This window comes from Marmota flaviventris, chromosome 10 (genome assembly GCF_047511675.1).
Source record: "Marmota flaviventris isolate mMarFla1 chromosome 10, mMarFla1.hap1, whole genome shotgun sequence".
Taxonomy (NCBI): Eukaryota; Metazoa; Chordata; class Mammalia; order Rodentia; family Sciuridae; genus Marmota; species Marmota flaviventris.
Window position 1 is genome coordinate 5777666 of NC_092507.1, and position 23421 is coordinate 5801086.

Below are 23421 nucleotides of genomic sequence, written 5' to 3' on the forward strand. Positions count from 1 at the left end.
CAAGAATGTATCATGTTTTATTTATCCATTCATCAGTTGGTGGACATTCGAGTCGTTTCCGTTGTGTGTGGGGGGCTATCGTAAATAGTATTGCCACGAACATTCACGCATGTTTCTTTATTTTCTTCAGTTCTGGGAACTGAACCCTGAACCCAGGGGTGCTCTACCACTGAGCTACATCCCCAGATTTAAAAAAAAAAATTTTGTTTTTTGACACGGAGCCTTACTAAGTTGCTGAGGCTGGCCTCAAACTTGTGATCCTCCTGTAGTAGCTGGGATCACAGGTGTGCGCACTGTGCCTGGCTCACGTCAAAGTGTTTGCATGGACATGTGTTTCCACTTGTTGTGGGTTTAAACTTAGAATTGGAACGATGTTGTGTTTTTTCTTTCTTTCTTTTTGCAGTGCTGTGGATGGAACCCAAGGCCTTATGCATGATAGGCAAGGGCTCTCCCACTGGGCCATATCCACAGCTCCTGTTGTTGTTTCCCATTTTAAAATACACCCTGGATATATTTTCATGTCATTAGTGTTTATGTCTTTTTTTTTTTAAGATTTATTTTTTTTTAATCTTCTTTTATTTTTATTTGGTGCTGAGGATCGAACCCAGTGCCTTACACGTTAGGCAAGCCCTCTAGCACTGAGCCACAACCCCAGCCCCAAGTATTTATGTCTTGTATAATATAGTTTAAAAACAAACTAGTGGTCTGGAAAATGATATCTAGGAGGTGGACGTTCCGCCTGCCCCACCTCCCACCTACTTCCCAAACTTCCTGTAGGGCTCTGGCATGATTTTAACAATAAAGTCAAGCAGCACAGAACTGCCTGCCTGCTGCTCTGGAGTGGGCACTGGGAAGGATTCCTATTAGAGTCTGGGCCACTTAATCCCATTTGGATTCCTTTAGCCAGGATTCCTTTCCCAGGAGGGTGCTGCAGGAAAGAGAGGGGTCCTTTCTCCTGGTGGGGAGCAGTGTGGCTAGTGAGGGGCCAAGAGTCCTGGGATATTTTCATGCTGTCTCCACTGCCTCCATGGCCTGTGAGCAGTGCAGACGTCCTGGGGCAGGTTGAGGGGTCTCCCCATTCCACCCAATCTCACTTGCTATGGGAACAGACAGTCCCAGCGTGGAGGACATAACACTTACCTGAAGGGAAGGTCTGGGATTGCAAACATTCCACATAAAGACAACCCTATCCATTGGGCTGCGGGGGAGGAAAGATTTCTTATCTTTACTCCTGGCCAGGTTCCAGGCCGAGACCCTTACAGCAAGGGACAGATATCAGTGCTTGTCCTGCCCTCGGGTCCTGTGCAGCCTGTGTGTCTTTGAACTTTGTAGAGGTGGAATGAGAAGCTCTGCTTTCTTCTCAGTGTGTCGCCTCATTGCTGCCTCCATTCTGTTTTGGAGATTCATCCAACTACTGTGTGTATTTCTGACTTGTTTTATAACACACAGGGCCCTGCTGGAAGAATTATCCAACTTCATGTTTTTAGTTGTTAAAAAGAATTAGTTGGGGGGCTGAGGGTGCAGCTCAGTAGTAGAGCATGTGCTTAGCATGCTAAGACCTAGGTTGATCCCCAGCACCTGAAAAAAAAAGGAAAAAGAAAACACGTAATAAGCATTAATTGGGAGGCCCTCACACTGAGGTGGCTCCAGAGCTGTGGGTTGCAACATAAGCAGGCCGAAGCCCGACTCCATGTCAATCAGAAACTGCTGATCTAGTTGGGCATGGTGGCACATGCCTGGAATCCCAGCATTTAGCAAGACTTCCTCTCAAAGGAAAAAATAAAAAGGGCTGGATATGCAGCTTAGTGCAGAGTGCCTCCGGGTTCAACCCCCAGGACCCAAAACAAAACAAAACAAAACAAAGAAACAGAAACCACTAACCTAGCCCTTAACTAGGAATGTGGTACTTGAAATTGAATATATATATATATATTTTTTTTAAAGAGAGAGAGAGAATTTTTAATATTTATTTATTTATTTTTAGTTTTCGGCAGACACAACATCTTTGTTTGTATGTGGTGCTGAGGATGGAACCCGGGCCGCACGCATTGAGCCACATCCCCAGCCCCTATTTTCTTTTTTTCTAATTTTGGTACCGGGAACTGGACCCAGGGGCACTTTACCACTGAGCTCACAGACGGACAGACAGACAGGTACACAGATGTATCTTCTTTGGGCTGCCTGATTCGTAACCACCGCTCTGTCTGCTCAGATGAGCCCTTTTGAACTTCCGTGGCTGGGCTCCCCTTTTAAAGTGGCTTGGTCCCACGTTTTGGTTTTTATCAACGGAGCTGCGCCGACCACCTGGATATCATTTTTTTCTTCTCTCTAACCCTAACCCTGACCCTGCTCACCTGTGCCCAGGTGTCCTGGCTGAGCTCTTATTGCCCTCCTGTTCCTCCTCTATGGGGGTCCCCTGGCGCTGGGCCACCCTTGGTGCAGTAGCTCTTTGATGCTTGTTGGCAGGGAATGACCCAGGCCTGGACAGATGATGTGGGACTCGCCTCCGACTCCCGTACCACAGTGGCCCCATGTGTTAAACTGGGAGCAACAACTCAGACGCGGTCATGCATGGAAAGAATCTGTCCACCCAGGAACTCTTTGTAAACAGAAGATGGGCACCTGATTGGAATGTGACTGTGCAATCTTCAACCACAGGAGGTGTAGCTCATTCAGGGTCCCAGAGAGCTCCAAGAAGCTTTCCCGCCTGAAAAGCTCCTGGAGCCGGCACAGACCCAGGCTGCCTCCTTCTGGACACCTTTAAATCAAATTAGTATATGCCCTATTCCAAGAAAACAAACAAACAAACAAATCTGTTCAAAACGCATGCTCCAAATCTCACCAATACCATCTGCTCAGGAGACAAAGCTTTTCCTTCTTCTGCAGTGTGGGAATTGAACCCAGGGGGCTTTACCATTGAAGAACATCCCAAGTCCTTTTTATCTTATTCATTTCTTCATTTTTAGTTGCTGAGGTTGGCCTTGAACTTTGATCCTCCTACCTCAGCCTCCTGAGCCACTGGAATTATAGGCATGGCCAATGCTGCAGATATCATCAAGGGTAACAGAATAGAGCACCTCATAACATGCCACTAAGGTGTAAGGATTATTTTGAAGGGAAAGCAACTGAGAAGCAGGACATAAATCTGTAAAGCTGTTCCCCTCTCCTCTCAACCAGGAGGGACAGGAGTTAGTCCCCAGAGAAAATTCTAGACCTTTATCAGCCCTGAGATGGCACCAGAGGAATACACACAATTAGCCACAGCAACGGCAAGGTGCTTAGCAATTCAGTGTCTAAGAGGCCAGGTGCAGTAATGCACACCTGTAATGCTAACCACTCAGGAGGCTGAGACAGGAGGATCACAAGTTCAAGGCCAGCCTCAGTAATTTAGCCTGTCTCAAAATAAAAAGGGCTGGGGATATAACTTAGTGGTAAAGTACTCCCCACCCCCACCCCATTCAACCACAGTACTAAAAAACAAAAAAACAAAAATAAAAGATGTCGTCTAAGGGACTGGGGATGTGGCTCAGTGATAGACCACATGCACAAGATCCTGGGTTTGATTTCCACTACAGCATTACTAAAATTCTAGTGCCCAGTCGGAAAGAGAGATCTGAGTTTACTGAACTTAGGAAGTTTGGTTTAAGGCATGTCTTTCAGTGTGGAGACTTGGTTACGATTGGGTCAGACCCATGATACAGCAGCCCAGGATTGGTGGACACAGCAAGGCACAGATTTTGGAATGAGGGATTCAAAGAATCAGGATGCAAACTGCCTCAGGAGGCTTCCATGGAAGAGTTGATGGGCCTTCCAGAGAGTTCCGAGGTGATCAGTCACTCCATCTTCCCAGCAGGAGACTCTGGGAAGCACAGTCAGGCCAAGGAGACTGAAGAGAAGACAGGTCTGGCTCTGGGCCGAGCTTGGCGTCGAGGGTTGCAGTGTCCAAACACAAAGCATGGGCTGAAAAGTACAGAGCTCTGCCCAAGAGAGGAGTCCTGACACTAATCCACGTGTCTCTAACTTCATGGAAAGAACTGGTCGCCAGGCATGAGATAAGATGACCTCGATTTTGTCACTACCCGGAAATATGGAAACTGGAGATGTGAATGCAGGTGCTGGGCCAGGCAGCCTGAGAAGGGAGGAAAAGCACATTGTTCCCAGCCTCGGTACTCCTTTGTCGCCCCTTATGTCTCAGGAAGAAATCCCTGATAAGCCATATTTCTGTTTGGTGGGGTTCCTCGCACCTGGGGTACAGACCCTCTTCCTTTTGGATGTCACCCCAGTGTTATTCTTATGAGTCACTTTGTGTGTGTATTTTTTGAAAATGCAGCTAACTCGCTTCTCAGTTTGTTTTCCTAGTGAGCTGTATTGTCAAGGGTCATCAGTATGAGCCAATTGTCCTTGGCAAACACGTGGGGTGAGACAGGTTTCTCAGTGAGAAGCACCTCTTTGGGTTTTCTCAGACCATGTGCCTCTGCTGCTCTGTCTCTATCCTGGAAGGGAGACAGTGTTGCAGACTGCAGAGGCTTCCCCACAAGGAGGGAGAAGTTCCTCTCCTGCTCTGTCCCTGACCTGGAAGGGACACAGTGTTGCAGACTGCAGAGGCTTCCCCATGTGGAGAGAGAAGTCCCTAAGCAAGGCTTCGGGCTGTGTTGAGCCTGAGTGTCCTGGGTTCCCTGGAACACACTGCAGAGGTGCTCTGGGGGAGAGGTGGTTTGGGGGAGCGGGAGACGCCCAAGCCAGTGGGGAGGGCTGGGCAGAGGGAGAAGCTGATTCCACTGTGGCTGCAGCTGATGCTCATCCTGCAGGGAAGCCCTGGCCCCTGGCACTTGGCATCCCTGCTTCAGAGAGTAATGGGCCGGGGCTGCCCTTGAGCCAGCAGGGCATCATCCACCACTCCAGTTACTTCACGTTGCTCCAGAAGGTCACTTAATACTTACAAGCCTGAGGTTGCTCATCTGTAAAATGGGTCCAAAATGCCCTACTTTTCAGGGTTGTTGTAAGGATTAGAGATAGAAAATGGCTTTAAAGTTCCAAGCACAGTGCTATTGGGGCTGGAATATGAAAAATCCATACTGGGTTTCCAAGGCTTACTTCAATAAAAAAACAAGAATATAAAAGATCTCAATAATTTTCACAAACCTTTTTCTTTTTTTGTGATGCTGGGGGTTGAACCATGCTAGGCTCAAAGTCTACCATTGAGCTTCATCCCCAGCTTCTCTTATATTTTAAAATATCAGTTGACTATTAGAAGGGTAGTATTTAAAGTAAATTGAATTGGATAGCATTTACTATTCAGATAATTCCATCTTTTTGTTGTTGTTTTTGACCTGGGGTCCCCTTAGGTTGCCCGGGGAATGCCTGGGCTCAGGTCATCCTCCTGCCTCGACCTCCTGAGAACTGGGACCACCACACTGGGCTCCTTTGTTTCTCTTCACATTTTATGTTTTTGCTTTGTCTTTGGCTTGGGGATTAAACTCAGGCCCAGGTCAGTTCTCCACACTGAGCCGTACCTCCAGCCTTCATGTTACTCTAAAAAACAAGACTACTTGAAAATTACAACTAGGGATAGGGCTCACTGGGCTCGTCCCCTGGTTTTACGAGGACAGGAGCATCTAGAGGCTTGAGCACCACCCATTTCATCCATGGGAAGGGGGTCTTAGCTCTTGCTGTGCTGGTTAACAGACCATCTGGGGATGAGTGGAGGTAAAGGGGGCCACCGTGGGCTGCAGACCCTCCAGGGTGCTGCCCTCCCCCCTTCAGCAAGCTGACGCCCCTCTCCAGCCCCCATCCTGAGAAGACCACTGTGAGGTAGTGCAACCTTGGTCCCAACACTGTTCACAACCAAGTTCCGGATTTTCTGTTTAGGAAGGCAGGGGATGCAGCCCTCAGCTTTAGAAAGCTTTGTCCAAAATGGTTAATGCATTCATAATGAGGGGGGCGGGGTTCAGGGGGTTAGCTCAGGTTTTCTAGAACATTGATTCACACCAAGCATTTCCTTCTCCACTGGAGCCAAATCAAGGATTTTTACTGTAGAGGGCACCAAATATTCTCCCTCATTATTTTCTTTTTTTAAAAGAAAACATGACAAATTAGTGACCTGGAAGGTTTGAATAAAAGCACATCAGAGAAATCGTTGTTTTGAGAGTTCTTTTCAGCTTAATTAACTCACATTGGCTGTCCAGTTTCATTTTAGGTTTGGAGGCAATTCTCAAACAGAGTGTTATGACAAAGATCATTCCACAGATTTGGAACCAGAATTTCTGTTTTCTAAGCTGTCACTCAAGCTAAACAAATGTCAATAGGGAATCTTTAGGCAGATTAACTTTCCCCTGAATGGGTTCTTTTATCTTTTCTGTCTGCATTCATTCCCAGGGGTATTTCTAGGACAGGCTACCTAGTCAGAGCACAGGAATGAAGTGCTCAAAAAAAGAAGAAGAAAAAAATCAACTGTTAATTTGGAGAAATTTGTTTCTAGTCTAAACAAGTTGCTGAGGTTTTATTTTTTGTTGTTGTTTTGTGTTAAAGATTGAACCCAAGGGGCCTTCATTCTCATTTTTAAAATTTTGAGACAGGGTCTTGCTAAATTGCTGAGGCTGGCCCCAAACTTGTGATCTCCTGCTTCAGCCTCCAGAGCTGCTGGGATTACAGGATTGTACCACCATGCTTGGCTAATCCTGACTTCTTGGTAAGATAGACAGCTTAGTTTTAGCTTGGTGATGTGGCAGTTTAGCTCGAGTGACTCCATTTTGATTTTTAGCTTAATCTGTTGGGGCCTAGTGCAGGAATTAAGTCCAAAATAATGGCCTTCTGCAATCTTCAGTTAACAGGATGAACCAGGCATGACGGCGAACCACCTGTGGTCTCTGCTACTAGGAAGGCTGGAAGACCGAGGAGAGAGGGTCATTGGAGCCCAGGCGCTGGAGACCAGCCTGGGCATCACAGTGAGACCCGTCTCAAAAAAAAAAAAAGCAAAGCCAAAATGAAACACCCACCCCACCAACAGTCTAGTACCATATTTTGGTTATTTATCTCTTGATGGATATTTGGGCAGTTTTCACCTTTGACTACTGAGAATAGTGTCAACATGACAACTAACGTACCAGTATTTATTTGAGTCCAGTTTTCAATTCTTGGACGTGCGTACCTGGAAGCCAAATCGCTGGGTCATAGGGTCATTCTGTGCTTAATGTTTTGGGGGGCTGTGCTGGGGATTGAACTCAGGGGTGCTCCACCACTGGGCTGTGTCCCCAGCCCTTTTTTTTTTTTTTAAAGAGAGAGAGAGAGAGAGAGAGAGAGAGAGAGAGAGAGAGAGAGAGAGAATTTTCAATATTTATTTTTCAGTTTTCGGTGGACACAACATCTTCGTTTGTATGTGGTGCTGAGGATCGAACCCGGGCTGCACCCATGCCAGGCGGGCGCGCTGCCGATTGAGCCACATCCCCAGTCCCCCCAGCCCTTTTTATTCCTCTTTAGATACAGGGCCTGGCTAGGTTGTCCACGCTGATCTCCAGGTCTGTCTCCTTAGTGGCCGTGTTACAGGCGTGTGCCAGCGCACCTGGCCTATGCTTAACTTTCTAAAGAACAGGGACAGATTTTTAGATTTCCTAAAAAGGAAGTGGCCCATCAGAACACTTATTCTATTCCTATGGAAGGAAGTTTTGACCAGTTCTAGGATAGAAAACAAAGCCAATTAAGATCATTGAATTAGATTGTTATAATTTTGTCCTTTGAGGATACATACCACAGAGTATTACCCAGCCATCCAAAGCAGAGGAATGAAAAATGATACAATGTGTTTGAACCTCAAAAACATGAAGCTAAGTGAAAGGAGCCAGAGGTCAAGGCCACAGGTTGTGGGATTCCATGTATGTGAACCCTGCAGAGCAAGTGAATCTGCAGGGAAGGCAGATTGGCGGCTGTCAGGTGCTGGAGGAGGCGGGACTAGGAATACCACTGATGGGTTATTGGTTGCTAATTTATCTTTTGGGGTGGTGAAAATATCTTAGAATTAGATGGCGGTGGTGCAACATCTGTGAATGTACTAAACGACTCTCTGGTACAGAGACCGAACTTAGGGACTTGCTGCCAGGCAAGCTCTCTGCTCCTGAGCCAAACCCCAACCCCTGAATTGTACTCTCTTTTTTAAATTTCATTTTTAATTTTTAAAAATTTAATTTTGAATTATTTGAAATATAGCACAGGAATCCAGAGGCAACATGAGTAACTGGGGAGAAAGCAATGGGTGGAAGAGCAGCGGTGTCAACTCCCACTTTTCCGTTTTCTGCTCTTCTATTCTCTACCTCCGCCCCTGGTTCTTTGTCTGGGAAGATGGAGATCACCTGTTTGTCTTCGTTTCTTGCATCTCTTCTCTTTCCTATTAGAACGACATTGCCTTTGCCTTATTTTGGGTTCCCAAAGCAGAGCATAATACAGACATGGGTCCCAGAGTTTTATTTGGAGAGCGATTTCTAAAAACCAAGAGGGAGGTGGCAGGGAGAGTAAGCCATGGAGGAAGGGAAGGCCGCGTAAGCATAGACCTCTGGTGTCCAGGATGAGAGTCAAGGCAGCCTGTTCCTTTGGAACATAGAAGAGTGTATATGATGCTTCGTATAACGCCCTTGGGATTGGACTCTTTGAAAAGGTGAATGTCATCCAGGTGTGGTGGGGCACACCTGTAATCCAAGTGGCTGGAGAGGTTAAGACAGGAGGATTGCAAGTTTGGGGCCAGCCACAGCAACTTAGCAAGGCCCTAAGCAACTTGGCAAGACACTGTTTCTAAGTAAAATATAAAAAGGCTGGGGATGTGGCTCAATGACAAAGCATCCCTGAGTTCAATCCCCAGTACCAAACAAAAAAAAAAAGTTAATGTTATTTTATGCTAATTTCACTTAAAAACAACAACAACAAAAACAGTTTTTTTGGTGTGCTGGGGACGGAACTCAAGTCCTTTTGCATGTAAAGTGAATCTCCAGGGAAGGCACTGTTGGACTGAGCTGCACCTCCAGTCTTCATGTTACTTTTAAAAACAATGAGCCCCCAGCACCAATTAAACAACTTTTTTTTTTTAAAATTATTTTTTAGGTGTAGATGGACACAACACCATGCCTTTATTTATTTATTTTTTTATGTGGTGCTGAGGATCCAACTTGGGTCCCGCCCGTGCTAGGCGAGCACTCTACCACTGAGCCGCACTCCCAGCCCAATTAAACAACTTTTTAATGGCTTTCTCTATAAATGAACATTTGATGGCCTGAGAGAGGAGATTTCTTACTCATCCCAGCAACCTTTCCGGGCATCCTCTGTCATCAGCTAGGGCTCCTGGGCCAGCCTCAGGTGCCCTTGGGATCGTAGCAGCGTCTCCGGATCATTCCTCTTTCCTGTGGGGCCCTTGTCTTCCCGTCCCTGGAACCTCTACAGACCAGCTGTCTGCAATCGCCCCCTGGCTCTCGTAGGAAACTAAAAAACAAGGGGCTATAGCTCCATGGTAGGGCGCTTGCTTGGCCTGTGAGAGGCCCTGGGTTTGATTCCCAGTTCTAAAAAAAAAAAAAAATCCCAACTCAAAACTAAACCCATCTGCACATGTGTCTTCTGACCACTGGATGTCGTGAGCACACAATGTGAGCTTCAGGCCGAACTGTCCGCTTGGAGGAGAGGGCTTTGATGAGCAAGGAAGTGGCCCTCCTGGTGACAGCAGAGGGCACTCCACTCCCGATGAGCTGATGGAAAGGGGCTTGGTTTTTGGAAGCATGACATGCAGACAGTGCAGACAATTACAGACGAGCAAAAGTACAGCCCTTGCTTCTTTTTGTTTTCCAGAATATTTCAGTGGGAGCAGCAGTGATTATGGGGAAAAAAATAAAAATCTAAAATAAGGTGCTCTTGGGGTCCTTCTCAAGGATTCTGACCAAGACAGGGATGACCTGGGGCTCTTTGGCCTCAGATGTGCCAGGCTCCACTCACCTGGAGAATTGAGACGGGTGTCCTTTGTCACTCTCTTATTCCGCGAAGACTGTCTTTTAATATCATTGGAGAGCAGCTTCCTTATAAGTTGTCCTGAATACAGTCAGGCCGCTTTAGACTTGTATGATTGTGGAAGTTTTCAGAGCCAGGTGTAGTGGTGCACACCTGTAACCCCAGAGGTTTTGGGGGTCAGTATTTTCTTTTTTTGAATTTTTTAATATTTATTTTTTAGTTTTCGGCAGACACAACATCTTTGTTTGTATGTGGTGCTGAGGATCGAACCCGGGCCGCACGCATGCCAGGAGAGCGTGCTACCACTTGAGCCACATCCCCAGCCCCGGTCAGTATTTTCTCACGGATAAAAGTGCTCTTGGTTCCCTCTGTGCTGGGGTAGCCCAGGGAGGCCTGTGCAAACCAGCACTTGCAAATATTCTTGGCTGGGGGGAATTGTCCATGTTAATAACATCGTTAACATTTTCTTTCTTTCTTCATGTTTTCTCTTCTTCTTCTCTCTTTTTTTTTATGTTTTTTTTTAGTTGTATGGACTCAATGCTTTTATTTGTTTTTTATGTGGTGCTAGGATCAACCCAGTGCCTCACACTTGCGAGGCAAGTGCTCTACCACTGAGCTACAAGTCCAGCCCCCTCTCTTTCTTTTTGAGACAGGGTCTTGCTGGGTAGCGCAGCCTGGTCTGGAACTCCTGGTCTCAAGGGTTCTTTCTGCCTCAGTCTCTCAAGGATCTGGGACAATAGGTGCACAGCCATTGTGTGAGGCTGATCTCTTTCTCTCTCTCTTTCTTTCTTTCTTTTTTTTTTGTACCAGGGACTTAGCCCAGGTGCATTTAACCACTGAGCCACAACCCCAGCCCTTTTTTATTTTATTTTGAGACAGGGTGTCCCCAAATTGCTTACGGCCTCACTAATATGCTGAGGCTGGCTTTGAACTTTTGATCCTCCTGCCTCAGCCTCCCAAGATGCTGGGATTACAGGTGTGCACCACCACACCCAGCACTTTTTTTTTTTTTTAATTAGGAAGGAAAGTCAATGAGGTCAGAAGAAACCTTGACCTTGATAGGGTAGATCTAACATTTGCCAGGATGCTAGGGTCATTTACACTAAAAGGTGGGTTGGTTTGTCAGTTATAAGGATTGTGTAAAAGCTTATCCAGATCCATGAATTTGGAAGTGCTGGAGTCTGGACTTAGGGAAATGGGAGTCAGGAGGCTGGAAAAAGAAGAAGTTTTCAGAGCCAGGTGTAGTGGTGCACACCTGTAACCCCAGAGGCTTGGGAAACTGAAGCAGGAGAATCCCAAGTTCAAGGCCAACCTGGGAAATTTAGCGAGACCCTGTCTCAAAATAAAAAAATAAGAAGGGCTTGGGGTGTAGCTCAGTGATAAAGGACCCCTGGGGTCAATCCCCTTTACTGTAAAAAAGAAATCCACAAACTCAGATACGACCTTTAAAAAATGCTCTTAAGGGCTGGGGATGTGGCTCAAGTGCTAGCGCGCTCGCCTGGCATGCATGCAGCCTGGCTTTGATCCTCAGCACCACATACAAACAAAGATGTTGTGTCCGCCAAAAACTATCTAAATAAATAAATAAATAAATAAATTCTCTCTCTCTCTCTCTCTCTCTCAAAAAAAAAAAATGCTCTTAATCCCACAAAGGGTTCAACACTAGGTGGGTTACAGCAAGAATCCACAGAATCCAGCAAGACCACTAGTCAAAGGGGGGTGCTTCTATTTTGAGAATGCACCCAAAGTCTCCCCTCCCTGATGCGAATAACTTCTAACATAGAAAAAGGTCAGAAGCTCAGGGCTGGGGCTGGGGCTCAGTGGTGGAGCACTTGCCTAGCCTGTGTGAGGCCCTGGATTCAGTCCCCAGGAACACACACACATACACACACACACCACACCACACCACACCACACCACACCACACCAGAGACTCAGAAGACTTGACCATCCTTGAAAATTATAATACTGCAAGAAATTGGAAGACCATTGATGTTGCAGATGGGGTGGTTCCTCCCAGAAAGCGTCTCTCAAAAGACATCATCGATTGAGCCGGGCACTCAGTGGGATGAGGAGCCAGCGGTCGGCACCCCTGGGGCCCTGTGAGAGGCGGGCAGACTGGCGGGCAGGGTGCTGTAGAGAGACAGGCCGGTGCTGCAGGGCCGTGAAGCCAGGGTGAGGGCTCAGCTTCCCTGAGCACAAGTCCAGCCTTTGGGTGGCTTTGAACAGGAGTGGCAGGAGTGGCTTGTGACTTGGCCTCCTGGAGAATGGACGCGAGGGGCCAGGCAGAAGCCCGCCCAGCTGTGCCTGCAGGAGAGCCCGGGGCTTGCAGCAGGCTGCAGCTCTGGAGGGAGAACAGGGAGTCGGGAAGACAGACCCGACAGCGCCCGTCACGGTTGGGCCTGGGGCCTCACCCACGGTTGCTGTCTCCCTCCGGGGCTTTGCCTCAGCTCTGCAGGAACCGCTCTTCCCTCCACTCTTTGCCTGGCTCCTTCTCGGTCAGGCCTCGGCTCAGGTGTCACCTCCAAGAGGCCTTCCCTGACCCCCGGCACCCTCTTCTCCCCCTCCCAGCCCGCCTCTGTCCCTGCCCCATTTCCTTAATCTACTCATCACTCCCTCAAATACTCAATTATTGTTATTTATTTATTTTTGGTAAAGGTGTTTATGTAGCTCACAGATTTGGAGATAGCTATTTTTTAAAAAAATATTTTTTTTAGTGCTGATGGATCTTTATTTTATTCATTTATTTATATGTGGTGCTGAGAATTGAACCCAGTGCTCACACCTGCGAGGCAAGTGCTCTACACTGAGCACCACCCAGCCCCTAGAGACAGCTATTTTTAATATTTGTTTCCTCTGGCCAGAGCATAGCTGCTTCAAAGGTGATGGAAACACTGTCTATCTGTGGACGTGTCACTTAGGAATGCTTTCAGACGCAAGTAGCCGAACATCCAATGACCAGGGAACACAGTGATTTAATAAAAGAGGTTTGTCTTTCTCCTTCTTCTTAGATGTCTGCTAGCTGTTGCTGTCATTGCTTCAACTGCTCCATGAAGACTTTTTAAAAATAGCTATTTTATTTTACTTATGTGCTTTTACGCTGTGCTAAGGATGGAACCCAGGTCCTCATACATACATACATGCTCTGCGCTACGGAGCCATAGCCCCAGCCCAGCCTTTGCGTGCCTCAGGTCTTTCTTTCATTTTGCTGCGCCATCCTTAGCATGCTGGCTTTTTATCTTCATGGTCACAAGATAGCTCCAGGCATCAGACCCGATTTTGAGGCCGAAGAAAGGAGAAGAAGTGTTGTTGTTAAGCACTCCTAGTCTCCCCGCTTTTTTTTTTTTCCCCAAGAAAGCAAGGCTGGCTGGGTGTAGTGGCACACGCCTATAATCTTAGCAGCTTGGGAGGCTGAGGCAGGAGAATTGCAATTTCAAAGCCAGCCTCAGCAACTTAGTGAGGCCCCAAGAAACTCACTGAGACCTTGTATCTAAATAAAAGGTAAAAATGACAGGAATATGAGTAAGTGGTTAAATAAATTGATCAATAACCGACTGATCAATAACAAGGTGACATTCATATAAGGGAACAAAGATAGGCTGAAAGTCTTAGGGAGATCATTCGTTCATTCACTTTGTTCATGAGAGGCACTGGCTTTCTGCTTCCCTCTGTTCCCGTCAGAGAGCTGGCGACTTCTCTGGGCAAACTTCTCCTGCACAGGGCAAGAGGGTAAGTACGCGGGGCTCTGCTGTGATGCTGGGTGCAGCCTCAGCCCGGGGCAGCCTCAGACGAGGCGTAACAGGACAGGCTGGCCACCGGGGCCACAGCTGTGGTTTACCCAGCCCTGTCTGGGCCACGCTTTGTGAAAGTTTGGAATTATCTGTTTTTTAAATGTTTTGGAAAACTCATCTGGAATACGTCATGGGCTTGTTTTTGACCCCTGAGAATATTTTTCTACCGTTGGTTCAATTTCCGTAATACTCACAGGATTATTCTGGTCGTCTCTCCCGGAGCTTTGTTGTTATATTCTTGGAGGAATTTGTCCATTTGATCTAAGCTTTCAAATCCATGGACAAAGAATCTTTCATTATGAACCTTTTTATTGTGGAAAAATGTACACAACATTAAATTCACCATCTTAACTGTTTTGAAGACCACAGTTCAGTCATGTTTGGGACGGTCACAGTGTTGGACAACCCTGGTCACTGTCTGCTCCAGAACTTTCCCTACTGAAACTCAGTATCCATTAAAAGACAACTCTCGGGACGGGGGTTGTACATCAGTGGTAGAACACCTGCCTGGCACATGTGAGGCCCTGGGTTCGATCCTCAGCTCCATATAAAAATAAATACAAGACCCTCAATGTTACACAAAATTACATATAAGAGGTTGTGAGGGGAAAGGGGGGGGAAACAAGGGAGAGAATTGAACAACAGCAGATGAGGTAGACAGGGAAGATGGGAGGGGAGGGGAGGGGGGATAGTAGGGGATAGGAAAAGTAGCAGAATACAACAGTCACTAATATGCCATTATGTAAAAATGTGAGTGTATAACCGATGTGATTCTGCAATTTGTATTTGGGGTAAAAATGGGAGTTCATAACCCAATTGAGTCAAATGTATGAAAGATGATATATCATGAGCTTTGTAATGTTTTGAACAACCAATAAAAAAATTAATTAAAAAAATACATAAAATAAAGGTATTGTGACCAACTACAACTAAAAAAAAAAAAAGACAATCCCCATTTCCTCCCTCCCCAGCCCCTGGTGACTGCTAGTCTACCTGCTGGCTCTGTTTGCTCTCAGGTACCTCACGTACCTGAGATCATGGGATCAAGGTTAGTCCTCAGCATAGGGTGCATCCCTGTAGCACTCACGTATTTTTTGATGGGACGCAGGGTTCGTGCAAGCTAGACGAGCGCTCTGCCGGGAGCTATATCCCCAGCCCCATTAGCTTTTTTTTTTTTTGGTACTGGGGGTTTAACCCAGGGTGCTTTACCCCCACATCCCCAGTCCTTTTTATCTTTTTTTTGCATTTGAGACAGGGAGGCTCCCTAAGTTGCCCAGGCTGGTCCTAAACTTGACATTCACCTGTTTCAGCTTCCCAAGCTGCTGGAATTACAGCATGTGCCTCCGTTAACTGCTTAGTCCAAGTTTCACCTGTTGGAAATTTCACATCTAATAAACGGGCTATTTATGAAGTCATCTCAGGTGCCCCTGGCTGACTGTCACCTGGGTCAAATCATGGCCAGCTCTCAGGGAGGTCCGTTTTGTCCACTTTGGGTAACTTTGGGTAAATACATTAGGATGAATGGACGGCCACGAGTTTATCCCTTGATGCTGTGGACACTCCCACGTTTCTGACTTGGGGCTGGGATGAGCGGGACTGTCGGGGGACATCCCCGCTTGTGTTTGAGTACCTGGCACCCAGGTCCTGTGGGTGCGTGCCTGTGACACCACCGTCAGGCCTAGGGTTTGCATTTTCAGCTTCCCGTACGGAGGGTTGTCCAGGGGACTGTACCCATTCCAGGCAGCGCGTGAGAGTTCATAAATAAATAAATAAAATAAAGGTATGAGTGCGATCCTGCTGATGTTCAGTATTGTCAGTTTTAAATCTATGCCACGAAGTGCACGTGACTGTCAAGTGGTATCTCACGGTGGTTTCTGTTTTTTTTTTTTTTTTTTAATATTTGTTGTCAATGGACCTTTATTTTACTTGTTCATTTATATGCGGTGCTGAGAGTCGAACCCAGTGCCTCACACATGCTGGGCAAGTGCTCTGCCCCTGCGCCCCAGCCCCTGTGGTTTCAGTTTTCATGTCTCTTGTCAAAGAAGATGTTGAACCTTCTTCTTTTTCTGTACGGCCATGATGCGGGTGATGGGAATCAGGGTTTCCCCCATGTGAGGATGGAGCACCAAGAAATGCCCCGGAAAGAGCAAAAAATTTTATTTAAGGGACGGAACAGAGATAGACTTCTCAGAGGAGAAGGTGGCCCAGAGCTGGGTGTCAAAGAGTGGGGGTGTCCCGCCCCTTCTACAGAATCTAGAACTTTAGAGTTCCCTTTGTTCTCAGGCCTCCTTCTCCCGTTGCCTAGAGACTAGTGGCCAAAAGGTGGGGAAGAAGCCTTCCAGGTGCCTCTCTGTGTCTGCCCAAGCACAGAGAAGGAGCCACCCCCAGGTACAACTCTTGGGAGGAACAACTCCCTGGAGGCAGGTAGCCTTGAGGAGAGGTTGGAGGGGGAGTGTCCTGAAGGATTAGCGTTTTATTTCCTTTCCTTTTGAACCAGCCCCCCGCTCGGCATCTGCCCCATCATTTATTACCTACACAGTCCTTTTGCCCACCCCTACCCCCGCCCAGCAGCGCAAGTCTTGGCCTATTTGTCCGTAAGCAGGTTTGATGTTTTTTCTTATTTATTTATAAGAGTTCTTTATATATTTTGGACAGGAGTCCTTTGTGGGTTATGTATACTGAAAACATCTTCTATGGGCTTTGACTTTGTGTGTGTGTGTGTGTGTTTGTGTGTGTGTGTTGGTGATTTCGTGGTGTTGAGGATTGAACCCAGGTTCTCACACATACTAGGTGAGTGCTCTACCACTGAGTTTTGATGAACTTAAGTTTCTAATTTTAACATCATTTAAATATTTTCTTTCTCTTGCCTATATCCCCATTTACTATTTATTTATTTTAGTACGTGGGATTGAACTCTGAGGTGCTTAACCACTGAGCCACATCCCCAGCCTTTTTGATTTTTCATTTTGAGACAGGGTCTTACTAAGTTGCTTAGTGACTTGCTAAATTGCTGAGGCTGGCCTCCAACTGTGATCCTCCTGCCTCAGCCTCCTGAGCTGCTGGGATTACAGATGTGTGCCACCACACCTGGCTTATCCCCACTTATTGAGGTCTTAGTTTCTCTCAGTAATCTTTTATTAGAGTCATTCGTGAATACTTGATACTTTCTGATGCCATTGTCAATGATATCATTTTAAAAAATAGACTTTCAATTTAATGAATTAATTTTTTGAGTTGGGGTCTTGCTCTGTTGTGGAGGGTGGCCTCTAACTCCTGGGCTTCAGCCTGCCCCAGATTGAGATTTCAGTGTGTTAGTTACGTGTTCTTTTCCCTGTTCGGAGCCACGTGGCCTCTAGAGGTCTGTGAGGGCACAAAGGACAGGCTGCAGGTTTCCATGGCACCGCCCCTCTAGGCTGTAGTGACCCTCCAGGCTGACTCCCAGAGCTTGGGTGAGGAGGGACGCGGTCCACAGTGTCGGCCACCCTCCCAGCAGACTGACCACTCAGCAACCCAGTGAGACCCTGTCTCTAAATAAAATACAAAAAAAGGGCTGGGATGTGGCTCAGTGGTCGAGTGCCCCGGAGTTCAATCCCTGGTACAAAACAAACAAAAGGCAACACAGTTGTGCTTTGTGTATTGGTTTATCTACATGACCCTAGCTCCGTGACCGTGTTAACTGCGGTGGTTCATTGGCTGACGGTTTGGGTTCCCTGTGAAGTCAGTCGTGTGTTATGCATCACAGTCTGTGGCTTCCTTTCTCATCCCTAAAACTTTCGCCCTTTATTGTGCAGGCCTCAATCACCAGGAAAGTGTAAAACATGTCATTATAGCCGCGTGTCAGTCTCTTTCCCAGTCTCAGGACGATCCTTTCGTGTTTCACCACTAAGCATGCATGTCTGCTGTGGGCTTTTGTGGTAGTTATTCTTTCTCTATTTCCGAAGAGATTTTGTTTTCAGTCATGAGTGGATCTTAATTTTCTCTTTTGGATGGTGAATTGTATCTCTTGATTTTTCTCTATTGTTGAAATGCCTTTAATGTCTTTTTCTCTTACTTTGTTACATTGATTTTCAAAGTTAAATCGGTCTTGTAATCCTGGGGCCACTCCGACTCTGTGATGTATTATCCCCTTACCGTCCCCCTGCACCGGCCATCCTGAATGCTTCCAAAGAAATCAAGGAAAACTGTCAGTGTTTCTAGTTTTCCTGATGGAAGGGTTGGTTTAAAATAAGGTAGGCTGGCCAGGCACAGTGGCTCATACCTGTCATCTCAACACCTTGGGGTGACCCACCTGGAGTGGGTCACTGAAGCCTCAGGGGAGCTGTGGATGACCACAGATTCAAGACCAGTCTCAATAACTTAGAGAGGCCCTAAGCAACTCAGTGAGACCCTGTCTCAAAATAAAAAATAAAAAGGGCTGGGGATGAGGCTCAGCGGTCAGGCACCCCGGGTTCAATCCCCAGTACAAAAAAAAAAAAAAAAAAAAAGGTAGCTTGCCTGCAAGAGTGACTCAGGTCTCAGTGTGTCAGTTACGTCCTCTTCCCTGCTCGGAGCTCCAGAGGTCTGTGAGGGCACAAAGGACAGGCTGCAGGTTTCCATGGCACCGCCCCTCTAGGCTGTAGTGACCCTCCAGGCTGACTCCCAGGGCTTGGGTGAGGAGGGACGCGGTCCACAGTGTCGGCCACTCCCTCCCAGCAGAGTGACCACTTTGGGCCTCTGACTCCCTGGCCCTTCCTGAGGCGACCAGGGCTGGTCCAGTGCAGTCAGCCGACTGTGGGCAGACCATGGGGATCATTAAGAGCTCAGAAAGGGCTGGGTGTGGCTCAGTGGTGGGCACTTGCCTAGCACCTTCGAGACCCTGTGTCCAGTCCTCAGAACTGCAAGAAAACAGACAAACACCACTCAGGAGAGACAGAGCCTGCTGGCGCCTGTGCTAACCCTCTGTTCTCTCTCTCTTTTTTTTTTAATACTTATGTTTTAGTTGTAGTTGACACAATACCTTTTTTATTTATTTATATTTATGTGGTGCTGAGGATCGAACCCAGGGCCTCGCACGTGCTAGACGAGCGCTCTACCGCCGAGCCCCAGCCCCAGCCCCCTCACATAGCCCCCTGCACCCCCGGTGTGTCTGACATATCTGAGCTTTTACTCCGTCCTCTGAAGCCTAAACCCGATTTTCAGCAACTCAAAGTTCAGTTGAGCTCTGCGGTTCCTGCATCCCGGTGGTGGGCTCAATAATAAGTGTCCATGTCCCGACCCCCTGGAAGCCATGAATTTTCCTTCTGAGGCTAAGGAGACTTGCAGATGGGATGCAGCTAAGGATCCTGAGAGGGGAAAATGTCCTGGGTCATCTGGAGAGAACCTAAATGAGGATCAAGGATCCTTACAAGAGGGAGGTGGGGGGAAGGGGACCAGAGGTCGGAGTGAACTGAGGAAGAGGCCGTGAGCCAAGGAATGCAGGCGGCCACCAAAAGCTTCCAGGGTCAGACCCCGCCCCCCCCGCCCAGCCTCCAGAGAGGCCTGCAAACACCTGGATCAGCCCAGTGGGACTGATTTCAGACCCCTGGCCTCCAGATCTGTAAGAAGACTATTTATGTTGTTGTAAGCACCGAGTTTGCAGGAATCTGTTAGCAGTCACTGAGACTCCGGGGGAGGCTTGGCACTCGACATAAGTTTCAGATTGCGTTGGCCAGTGGACGGTGGAGTTGGAAGATGCATGGACCTGCCTGCTGAGGGGTACCAAGGGTGGGCTACATTAAAGGGATACAAGCAAGATTCTGGCCTCCTCCCAGAAGCAGATGGTACAGATGCAGGAAAGGCAAGTGGAACATCTAACCCCAGCCACAGGACCCGCGGTGAGTTTGCATGGAGAGGCGTCTCAGATGTTGATGGAACACTGAGCTGAAAATATTTCTAGGTATTTGGGTCCTATATTGCTTGTACCTAAATTAAGAAGAGGGGCTGGAGTTGTGACTCAGTGGCAGAACGCTTGCCTATCATGTGTGGGGCACTGGGTTCCATCCTCAGCACCACATATAAATAAATAAAGTAAAAGGTCCATTAGCAACTAAAAAAAAATATTTAAAAAAATAGAAGAGATTAATTCCATCTTTGTTGTTGTTTGTTTATTTTTGGTACCAGGGATTGACCCCAGTGGAGCTTAACCTCCGAGCCACATCCCCAACCTTTTTTTTTTTTTTTAAATTTATTTTGAGACAGGGTTTCACAAAGTTGCTTAGGGCTTTGTTAAGTTGCTGAGGCTGGCCTCAAACTTGTGATTCTCCTGCATCAGCCTCCCAAGCCTCTGGGACTACAGGCACGTGCCATGAGGCCTGGCTTACTCCAGGTTTTGGACTGGGTGTTTTTCCATGTGGGTCACTGACAACCAGCAGGGAGGAAGTGTGGATAACACCTGATAACACCTGCCAGTTGACACCCCTATGTGGCAGGTGCTGAATTCTTGGAGGACATGTGAGACTGGAGATCTTCTCTAAGATGGGTTCATCAGCAGGACACTGGAGAGAGAGAGAAAGCAAGGGTGTCCTGGAGGATTTGGGGCTAGCTTATTTCACATGATAACTTGTTATGTCGATGCTTCTCTTACATAGACATAGCTGAGGGGAAGGAAACAGAAGTCTTCTGAGTCTTAGGATTTGTGTGCTTCAGTAACAGCAAGTTCTGGGCTCTCCGCTGGCTGCCTTCCCTCTGCGCATGTAATTATAACTCTGGGGTCTGGTCAACAGAACAAGTAGGAACCCAGGAGAGGATAGCAGAGGGACAACCCGAGAGGTAACAGCTGGTGGCTTATGTTAGAAATGCAAAGGATGAAAAATCAGTATATGAATGACGACTTCCACCACCAGCCCTTCCTGGGGGCCTCCTGGTCTCTCCATAGCCCACCAGCTACAGGCCAACTCCAGGCGGAGCAAAGGGCTCTTACATCCTGCTATGGCACTGGGTCTGGCTTCTGCTGTGATTGGTCACGTCCTGGTAGTAATCGGACCATTACCCATGAACATAAAAGTGCCTTTCTTTAATAACTTAGCCAGTTAGATACGTCCCCTCCAATATCTGATGAGAAATTAAAAACCATTACATTTAGGGGTCATTTCACATAATACTACCATATGTGGCTATAGGCTCAGGGAACATTAATATATTTTGCAGTACCTGGTGATAACTGACATTCACATTAGCCATTAAGAAAATGTTAATAACATTTCCCTTAATTAACTTAAGAAGGCGAGGTTTAACCCAAAGTGGATTCAACATCTTGGTGCTCATACAGGATGGAGCCACATAGCCAGTTCCCTTGTGCAGGCGACTCATTCTTGGGGATTCCAGAGAGCCAGCACTCCTGCCGAGTAGCTTAGGTCAAAATACTCATATTCTCATGTAGCAGGTCGGTTCTCCTGTGCCCGTCCCTTGCAAGCCTGAGCCTTCGCTCACCTGGCTGATGGCGCCTCCTGCTCACCTGGGCTGATGGCGCCTCCTGCTCACCTGGGCTGATGGCGCCTCCTGCTCACCTGGGCTGGCCAGCAGGCAATAGCCATTCCTTCCCGCCCTCTGCTCTTCACCTCTGCAGGCCTGCCACGGAGCACCTGGTGGAACCCAGGACAAACAGAAGCCTCTTTCTCCCTTCTGACCTTATGTTGTGATGGAAATAAAATACAAGTCAAGTCTTTCAGACAGCCCTTCAAACCCCGGTGCCAGGGTAACAGGAGTGCAGAATAACATTCACCCGAGGATGAGGATGTGGCTGGGGGAAGGCAGAAGAAAGTTCAGGGTTTAAAGTCACGCGCACACACATGCACGCACACAAGAAACAATGTGCCCCATTAATTCCAGTAGGAAGAAGTTTCATGTTCACAGATGATGGAAAACTTTGGGGTCAAAGAAGACAGTGAGTCAGAAGTTAGGCAATGAGATTCACATTACTTGATTCTGTCTGGATCATGTCATTGGGAGTATGCTGCCCGGAAGAGGGAAGGGAACTTGTCTCTACTAATGTGCCCTCATTAGCAGATGGCGCATCTATTCCAAAAGCCTATCTGACCTGCTCCCTTTATTAATTACCCCCTTAACACCTGTCCTCAATATCAGCCCGCTGTCCAAGTTAGTGGCCTGTTCAGGCTCTTGCCTGAGTCAGAGTCATGAAGAAACCAGGGCAGACCCTCAGACCAGCTGGGTGGGTAGTTGCAGCGGGGCTGTAGCCCGCAGGGACTGTGAGGAGCAGCTGGGCCACAGAAGCATCAGGGCTCTCCAGGGAATCCCAGAGTGTTAAGCCCGGGGCAGCAAAGCCCGGAGCAACTGTCCCGTCTCCTCTGACTCCCAAGGCCCCTTGGTTCCTCTCTCTGTGCAGCCTTCCCCACGGCTGTGGCTCAGCGTATTCACGAGCTCTTTCCTTCCCTGGGCATGTGCAGACCCAGCCAGATCTGCGGGCTTCTGCTGCTGCGTGACCTGTGGGTGGTCGCCTATGGGTGCTGGTCTGTCTGCATTGCCTCCACCCTCTCCATTCCCAATGCAGAGTCCCAAGAAAAAATTCAGTTTGTGTTTTGCTGCCAGTGTGATGTCAAGGGTCCCTGGCTTGCCTAAGGGTCATTGTATCCTTATGCTCCTGGGCAGAGGGGGACTTGTAGGGTCTACATGGTAGTCTCGAATTTCTGCAATGTGGCAAAGTTCTGTGAACCAGAGGCCAAGTCATTTTTACCTCTTGTTCCCTCACTAACTCGCAGGGTGACAGTCACTTCTTTGTCCATAAAACAAGGGGTCTGAATAGATAATAATGCCACTTGCCACACACGGGACTCCGCTTTGGGACTATGCACAGACTCACAGTGGAATCCCCAGGAGGGAGGTACTAACATCAACTCCTTCTGAAGGTGGGAAACTGAGGCACAGAGTAGTAGGGAACTTGCTCCTAAGTGGCAGAGCTGGCTCCGAAAGCTGCTGGTCTACTCAGAATCCTTGCTCTTGACCTTGCTTCCTTGGGGATTCCTTCAGCCCTTGAACTTTAGGGATCTAAGTTTTCAGCAGGGTCTTTGCAGCAATGACAAGCCCTAGTTAGATGGCAGAGGGGGCCCTTGGAGACACTCAGGAGCTCCCACGTTCCCTTCCATGCCCCCTCGTGAAGCACGCTGCCACTTTGCCTTCCCGGCATCCCTCAGACTCCAGGACAAGTGAGCCATGAGGTGAATGGGGGGGAAGGGGCCATGCTCTGTTTGCCAGAACACTGTGACCTTTTGTGTCTCGCCAGCGTGGCAAGGGCACTGCAGGAAGCCTGCCTGCCCTTTGCCTTTGCAGTCTCAGACAGGGCATGGGAAATGCTGGCCTGTCCGCAGGCGTGACTGCCAGCCTTCCTCCTTCCCCAGCCAAGTGCAGTGGGAGGATTGGGCAAGCCATCCATCCAGTTGATTGGTTTGGGTGTGTCCAAGCCTACTGCAGCTGTCAGAAGGGATCCCCGAGAAATGCTCAACCTCCTGCAAGCGCCGGTGGCCCAAAGGCATGTGTGAGGCTAGCTCCTGAGCCAAGCCTCAGGGCCAGCTGCTGGTCTAAGGGGAGGTCAGTGCATCAGGCCTCTAGCTGGGGGCCTCCATTCTTTGCTCACGTGTGGGGAGCCAGGCCACTTCCCCAGGAGCCTGTCCAAGGACAGTCATATA